At 38.7% G+C, this 8,506-nt stretch overlaps 1 protein-coding gene across 1 annotated transcript in view; it reads left to right on the forward strand.

The window, feature by feature from the left end:
* The window catches only part of LOC131931886 (zinc finger CCHC domain-containing protein 9), a 63,442-nt gene that overhangs the window by 18,650 nt on the left and 36,286 nt on the right, over window positions 1-8,506 (forward strand). The window lies entirely within an intron of this gene.

Consider the following 8,506-nt stretch of genomic DNA (forward strand, 5'->3'; position numbering starts at 1 on the left):
ACCCACCCAAATCTACAGTCTCTCTCTGATTTTATTTTATTTAGCTATCTAAAATTAATATTAAAATCCTAGCAAAAGGTGACTATGAAGACTAGACTAACCCCCCCCCCCTCCCCTGGTTCCCAGAAAGAACCGCAACGGAAAAAAGCGCAACGGAAAAAAGCGCAAATCAAAAAGCGCAACGGAAATAAGCGCACACGGAAAAAAGCGCAAAGAGAAAAAAGCGCACACAGAAAAAAGCGCAAAGAGAAAAAAGCGCAAACGGAAAAAAGCGCAAAGAGAAAAAAGCGCACACAGAAAAAAGCGCAAACAGAAAAAAGCGCAAACGGAAAAAAGCGCAAAGAGAAAAAAGCGCACACGGAAAAAAGCGCAAAGAGAAAAAAGCGCAAACAGAAAAAAGCGCAAAGAGAAAAAAGCGCACACAGAAAAAAGCGCAAACAGAAAAAAGCGCAAACGGAAAAAAGCGCAAACAGAAAAAAGCGCAAACGGAAAAAAGCGCAAACAGAAAAAAGCGCACACGGAAAAAAGCGCAAACGGAAAAAAGCGCAAACGGAAAAAAGCGCAAACAGAAAAAAGCGCAAACGGAAAAAAGCGCAAACAGAAAAAAGCGCACACAGAAAAAAGCGCAAACAGAGAAAAGCGCAAACGGAAAAAAGCGCAAACAGAAAAAAGCGCACACAGAAAAAAGCGCAAACGGAAAAAAAGCGCAAACAGAAACAGAAAAATGCGCAACCAGAAAAAAACAACGAAAAATGTGCAAAAGAGAAATTTAGCACAAAGACCATATGGACTAGATGACACATTTATACATGACTGTTAGGGCTGCTGTGAGAGTGTCGTGTTTGATCACGTGATCTACTACCATTTAAAGCGTACCACTCACCCACACATCCATCCACCCACCCACACACCCATCCATCCACCCAAACATCCATCCACCCACCGACACATCCATCCACCCACCCACCCACCCACACATCCATCCACCCACCGACACATCCATCCACCCACCCACCCACACACCCATCCACCCACCCACCCACACACCCATCCATCCACCCACCCACACATCCATCCACCCACCGACACATCCATCCACCCACCCACCCACACATCCATCCACCCACCGACACATCCATCCACCGACACATCCATCCACCCACCCACACTGCATATAAGTATTCGCATAGATTTAGAGTAGCGTCCCTTTTGTTTACATGTTTTCATTACCCTTCAAACAAAAGTCTATTTTAGTTATATTGAGATTAAAGAATGTAAATAAATAGTATACACAATTCTGTAGAATAGGAACGATTGGGAGGGAAGTGACATTTAGCGCAGTAAATTTAGAGGTTAGGTAGGGTATAATAAATGGTGGGGTTAGGAAAGTTAAGGGGTCCATTCTCTAATAGGCAATCTTTGTCTCTTTCGTACTTTCGTGTTGGTTTATTGTCGAACCTGTCCTCGCCTCACATCACAACAGTTGGGTGACGCTTACCGTTTAATGTTAAAATAAATAGCATGTAATTGAGTTAGTTCGAAGTGAGTTTTCATACAAGCCCAACGCACTATTTAAGGTTGTCGCAAAATGTAACATATATGTAACATATGTCAATGATGTCAATGAATTTTCATTTAAAAAAAGATGTTTAGTACAGTTTACGAAGCTTACGAACTTCGCCGATACTTTTTTGGTGGGTAGTTTGGTAAGTATGTAGGCGGTAGGTGGGTAGGTGGGTAAGTGGGTAGGTGGGTAGTTAGGTAGGTAGGTAGGTAGGTGGGTAGGTGGGTAGTAGGTAGGTAGGTGCGTCATGATGTGAAAAAATATTAAATACAAAATTGTTATTTTGGTGCGAATGAATGTTGTTACGAGAGATATGACGAATGCATGTTTGATGACGCGGATGAAAGGGAGTGAAGTTTTGCCATAGGAACGGGTTGTTACAGTATGCAAGCTAGGTAGTTCGGACTAGGGAGAATGTGAAAGATACTTCGTGTAATGTCGATAGTTTTATGTTTATACGAGAATAGTAGTTGAATAATTATTGACCAAGAAAATAATAGGCATTGTGTAAAGTGATTATCGCCTGTATCGTGGTGATGGGAATGCAGATGGTAGTGGTACGCTTTAAATGGTAGTAGATCACGTGATCAAACACGACACTCTCACAGCAGCCCTAACAGTCATGTATAAATGTGTCATCTAGTCCATACGGTCTTTGTGCTAAATTTCTCTTTTGCACATTTTTCGTTGTGTTTTTTCCGTTTGCGCTTTTTTCTGTTTGCGCTTTTTTCCGTTTGCGCTTTTTTCTGTTTGCGCTTTTTTCTGTGTGCGCTTTTTTCTCTTTGCGCTTTTTTCTGTTTGCGCTTTTTTCTCTTTGCGCTTTTTTCCGTGTGCGCTTTTTTCTCTTTGCGCTTTTTTCCGTTTGCGCTTTTTTCTGTTTGCGCTTTTTTCTGTGTGCGCTTTTTTCTGTTTGCGCTTTTTTCCGTTTGCGCTTTTTTCCGTTTGCGCTTTTTTCCGTGTGCGCTTTTTTCTGTTTGCGCTTTTTTCCGTTTGCGCTTTTTTCTGTTTGCGCTTTTTTTCCGTTTGCGCTTTTTTCTGTTTGCGCTTTTTTCTGTGTGCGCTTTTTTCTCTTTGCGCTTTTTTCTGTTTGCGCTTTTTTCTCTTTGCGCTTTTTTCCGTGTGCGCTTTTTTCTCTTTGCGCTTTTTTCCGTTTGCGCTTTTTTCTCTTTGCGCTTTTTTCTGTGTGCGCTTTTTTCTCTTTGCGCTTTTTTCCGTGTGCGCTTATTTCCGTTGCGCTTTTTGATTTGCGCTTTTTTCCGTTGCGCTTTTTTCCGTTGCGGTTCTTTCCGGCCACCCCCTCCCCTGTAGCAACCGTGGCTCTTGTGACCTCACCTTGACCCCCAAGTACGTGTTTGGTACTGCTTGTGGGGAAAAAATTAAAATGACGTCACAGTAATTTCAAATAGCTGTTCCTGTAATACCTATGCTATAGGCCTACAGATTTTAAAAAAAACTGAACTCAACGTGACTCAGAAGAAAAAAATACGATATGGACTGTTTTTAATAAGGGGTCTTCCATAAATAACGTCACACTCGGGGGGGGGGGGGGGGGGTCCGTAATTTTGTAACGTGTAGGCTAATGAGGGGGAGGGGGTCAGATAGTGTGACGTCATATTTTTTATATTAAAAAAGTTATGTTAGAAACTGAATTTTAGCCGCTATTACGCGTTTTAGAAAACTTTTTAAAATTGTAATATAAATTAATTAAAATACCCTATGTTGGTTGAGCTCAGTCAATATTTTAGAAAAAAAATCGATGTTTAAAAAAAAAAAAATTCAAATTCAATTTTGAGGAGGGGGGGGGGGGAGCGGTTGTTGGCTGAGGTGTGACGTCATTTTAGGAGGGGGGGTCTGTCTTTTGTGATGGAGAGGAGAGGGGAGGTAAAAATCGTAAAAAAAAAAACGTGACGTCATTTATGGATGACCTCAAACAATTTACAGCCATTCCAAAAACAAAAATAACCATGTGGTTTGGCTATCCAAATGGTTAACTTTGGTTCACATATCAGACCCTTTCTAATTTCAGCTAATCTGGTCAATTTCATTTTCCATCACCTGAACCCAAAACTTACAAATTACAATTAATCTGAATCTAGGCATTTTACAGTTGAAGACTAACATTTTGACCACGCCAATCTTTAAAAAGAATATAAGGCATAATTTAAAATTGAAAACAAAAGTGTAACTAGACTAGATTAGTACACTTTAAATTAACTAAATGTTGAACTTATTTGCCACTTTTGTTACATTGCAAATGTAAATTTTTTTTAAAAAGTTGTTTATAAGTTAAACATTAAATTGCAATTAGCCAAGACTTTCAATGTCAACTTAGAGTAACATAAACTTCTTTTATTTATAATATTAGCTATATTAAACGATTAATTAGAACAGTAATGGCGTGAGACTGCTTACTGCGATAAAAAAATAGATAAAACATATTGAGTTCTTGGCCGAAGAAAATTTCCTAATTTTTTTTACTGGTCTGGTCACATCTCTGGTACTTGTCCAGTCAACATACACTTGTCTATGTACTTGTCCAGCGGTACCCGGTGCGGCACCTCACTGTCCCGCCTTCCCCAAAGAATATATTTATTATCCAGACCGTACTCTGAACAAAAGATAGATTACTATTGCTTTTTACTTTCTAGTATACAAAGTATAGAGGAATTATTGTAATCATGCAAAAAGATAGATTACTATTGCTTTTTACTTTCTAGTATACAAAGTATAGAGGAATTATTGTAATCATGCAAAAAGATAGATTACTATTGCTTTTTACTTTCTAGTATACAAAGTATAGAGGAATTATTGTAATCATGCAAAAAATCGAAATCACAAAATTTTCCCAGAGTCGGAAAAAAATAGTTTTGCAAATTTGTATGTGTATGTCTGTGAACACGATATGTATAAGTATGATATCAAATTTGTAGTTCTATATAAACTTTTCCTCGATTTCCGGTAACCGGAAGTGGACATTATTCTACTTTTGGTTTTTTCAAATGTCTGTAACTTGAGTACTGTTTCACATAGATAAACAAAATTTCACATTGAAGTAAAAGATTGAATTCTCTGCCTTCTATCAAATTTTGAGTAATTTTTAAAAATGTTATGAAATGTCATCAACCTAGCTGTAACGGTACCCAAGTTATCATTTAAAGATACACATACACACACAGACATACGGGCAGAGTTGCAAAACCCAGTTTTTCCGACTCGATTACGCATAAAACGCCTAAATTTTGATAAATATGGATTTATTATTTTTGCCCGATTAAAATAAGTCCCCTATACTTAGTATATGATGAAGTATTGCGGTGTAAAACGGTGAAAACTCAAAATTTCATGTGATTTTTGTGCACGATTACAATAATTGCTCTATACTCTGTTTACGAGAAAATAAAAAAACGTCATTCATAAGCCAAAAAACGGCAGAATGGTGTGTTCATCCAAACTACTTTAAAAAGGATCAAGGCAGACCAGACACGAAAATATATATTTTGCCATTAATTATAATGTAAAACTAAAAAACTTAGTTTGCTATGGTGGACGATGTATTACGTTCTGATCAGCACATGGCTTGTTCTGTTAGTTGCCATTGGTGTCACCCCCACCCCCTCCGTCTAATTTTGCCTAATGCCGTCCTTTGGTGTCACCCCAGCCGTCTAATTTTGCCTAATGCCGTCCTTTGGTGTCACACCCCCCAGATTTTGATTGTAAATGTTCAACAAAACTTTTCTCCGTCTGTATAAAATATTTGTGATAGCTTTCAAAACTGTGCCAAGGTTTACCTACAGTCGGTTAGACATACAGCTGGGGTAGCAATGTTTTCTCTAGCAAATTTACTTCATTGTGTCATCACCCCCCCCCCCCCTTCCTCATTGGGATCGTCAATTTGTACTTTAAACATTATTTAACTTGTATTAATTATTAATTGAACTTTAAAACATATTTTCTTCAGTCTATTTTTGTTTTGCCTTGACGTCAGCCCCTAAAATGGGGTCACCCGGTACGATCCGCATGCACCCATCTTGCGACGCCTCTGTACTGACAAAGCCAATAGAGGGAAGGCTGCTGCAGTCTAACAAAGTGCGCACAGTTTGTAGACCTCCGCTAGTGTGGGGAAAACAAAGTGCGCACAGTTTGTAGACCTCCGCTAGTGTGGGGAAAACAAAGTGCGCACAGTTTGTAGACCTCCGCTAGTGTGGGGAAAACAAAGTGCGCACAGTTTGTAGACCTCCGCTAGTGTGGGGAAAATGATGCTAACATTATAACGGTGCCTGTCAGCACCAACTGTGAACAGGAAGTTGGGATCCATCGAAACTTTCCACCATCGTTCTCACACAACAACACCCACCTGACAAGATCCATGGTCTAGGTAAGGGATTCAGTCAGTCAGACCTAGTTAGCCGTGACTTGCGTGCATCCATGTGCTGTTGTCTGTCCACCAACTTACCTTGTAGGATAGTAAAAGTTGGGTCCCGTTCAGAGGCGTATATAGACTAGGTTTTCGGGTTAGGGCAGAGGCGTAGCGATGGCGGGGGGGGGGGGGGGGGGGGGGCAGGGGGGACATGTCCCCGGGTGCCGACCTTTAGGGGGCGCCAAAATGTGTTGGAAAAATTAATCGAAAGTTTGAGGGGGGGGGGGTGCAAATCAAAAGTTTGAGGGGGGGGGGGTGGAAATCGAAAGTTTGACGGGGGCGCAAATTAAAAGTTTGAAGGGGGTGCAAATTGAAAGTTTGTCCCCGGGCGCCGGTAAGGGTCGCTACGCCTCTGGATTAGGAGGAGCGGCGAGTCGAGAAAAAGGCGCCATATATATATATATATATATATTGGCCTATATATATATATATATATATGTTACCGAGTCTATTTACTTGTAGTGCCAAATGTTACCGAATGTATTCACTCGTGCTATCTTTGACCAGCACACAACATCGACCACAATACAGATACTCGGAAGTGCAGGTTTACATTGATCTCTTTATTACATGAATCAATAGAAATGCTCCACATAACAATGCATCAATGTTCCACAAGAATACAATGAACCAACTGACCCCCACTGTCCTCACTAGTCCTCACATATCAGAATGCACGTGTCCATCGTTCCTATTCTCACAAATCACAACAGGTCTACACAGTTCAGTCTCCAACTCGATTCTGCGCCTTATCGTCGTGCCGTCCTATTATAACCCACGTATTCGTAATACTTTCCATTCGTTGCATCAGAACTATGAACTACGCAGCGGCTTTGTGTTCGTTATCAATCCACATCGTTGCGTCAGACTGTATTGCTGAATGTCATTGCTTCGCTACAGTGTAAACATTCAAAGAACCCTCTTTAGAAAACAAAAGAACAAAACACAATGTAGGCCGACATTACAAACAATTTATCACACAAAACAAAAACTATATATATATATATATATATATATATATATATATATATATATATATATATATATATATATATATATATACACTACACAATACGACAAAAACAATAAACGCAACACAATCTATTCTGTAAACCTTGTAAAAAAACATCTACCATAGTAGAATATTAATTTATAAGAAAATCGAATTAAAGTAGGGGAAATAATCACTCTCTTAAGTTAATATAGATATGTAAAGGCATACACGTTTGATTGTCGCTGTCCAAATCAACCACGTCAATAGTTTCTTTATTATACAATACGAGCCGACCCGCGGCGTATCATACGCCGATATTTAGTTGTTTTATTTTCTACTTTTCAGTCATTCATAATGTGTGAATTCGACAGTATCAACGCTGTCACTGAAAATATTTGCTTTAAAACACTATCAGTAGGCCGTTCAGGACGATACCCCCACCCTCCTTTTCCCCAACCCCTACCCTACAACCCCCCCCCCCCAACCCCGTGAAAGTAGCCTCCTCTTAGTTACCTCCCCTAAGTTTAAAATAGTTTCAAACTAAATTATCTGCCCCTAATAGGCGTCACTAAACCCGGCTCTATGATTGTAAACATTTAGCGTGAACCACAGGTCACCAGACCATGTGGGGGTGGGGGAGGTTGCGATATGCCTAGAGAGGAAGAGAGGTGACTGCAAGGCGCGCTTACAGCTTGTTTTCTAACGTCTTCAAGAAGAGAATTATATATATATATATATATATATATATATATATAGATAGATAGTATTTTTATTTCTATTCGTTTTTATAAACAAGAGCTGTCTACAATCCGAATTAATTATACTTTTATTATAAATGCTAAAACCATACAGAATTTTTAAAAAGTTTTTAAAAGAGGAGTCGATATAAAATCGTAAAAAATTTAATTTATGCAAATTATACAGAATAATTCCGTTTATTGGATACAGTAATAAAACAAACTAAAAACATTAATTGGTTTTGAATTTCAGACATTTACTTTTTTAATTAGCTACTGCTTTAAATGTTCTATAAAGATTATTTTTTAACATGATGATAAGGTATGGGTTTTTATCACTTTATTGCTCATGCAAATCTTTACTGTTTTTTTTTTAAACTTTAGTCACACAGTTTGACCGGTTTCAAAAGCTATGATTCTGATAGTAAAATAAACACCAATAGTTGGAGGCAGTTATACTCTTATCCTCAGGGTTTTTTATATTGTTTTAACTAAATTTCTTTTAAGATAATAGGCCTTCCGCATTAAAAAAAGATGGCTGAATTTAGCCTGACAACTCAAGCAAAAACTACACTTGTGAGTTGAGATCAATCTGTATGTGGTTGATGTTCTATATACAGCAGGAATAACACAAACCAAAGATGATAAGTAAGCCAAAAAGTAGGCTGAACATATACTTGTGATAAGTAAGCCAAGAAGTAGGCTGTACATATACTTGTGATAAGTAAGCCAAGAAGTAGGATGTACATATACTTGTGATAAGTAAGCCAAGAAGTAGGCTGAACATATACTTG

The sequence above is a fragment of the Physella acuta genome, unplaced genomic scaffold (genome assembly GCF_028476545.2).
Source record: "Physella acuta isolate Inbredline_101_S28 unplaced genomic scaffold, ASM2847654v3 ptg000105l, whole genome shotgun sequence".
Lineage (NCBI taxonomy): Eukaryota > Metazoa > Mollusca > Gastropoda > Physidae > Physella > Physella acuta.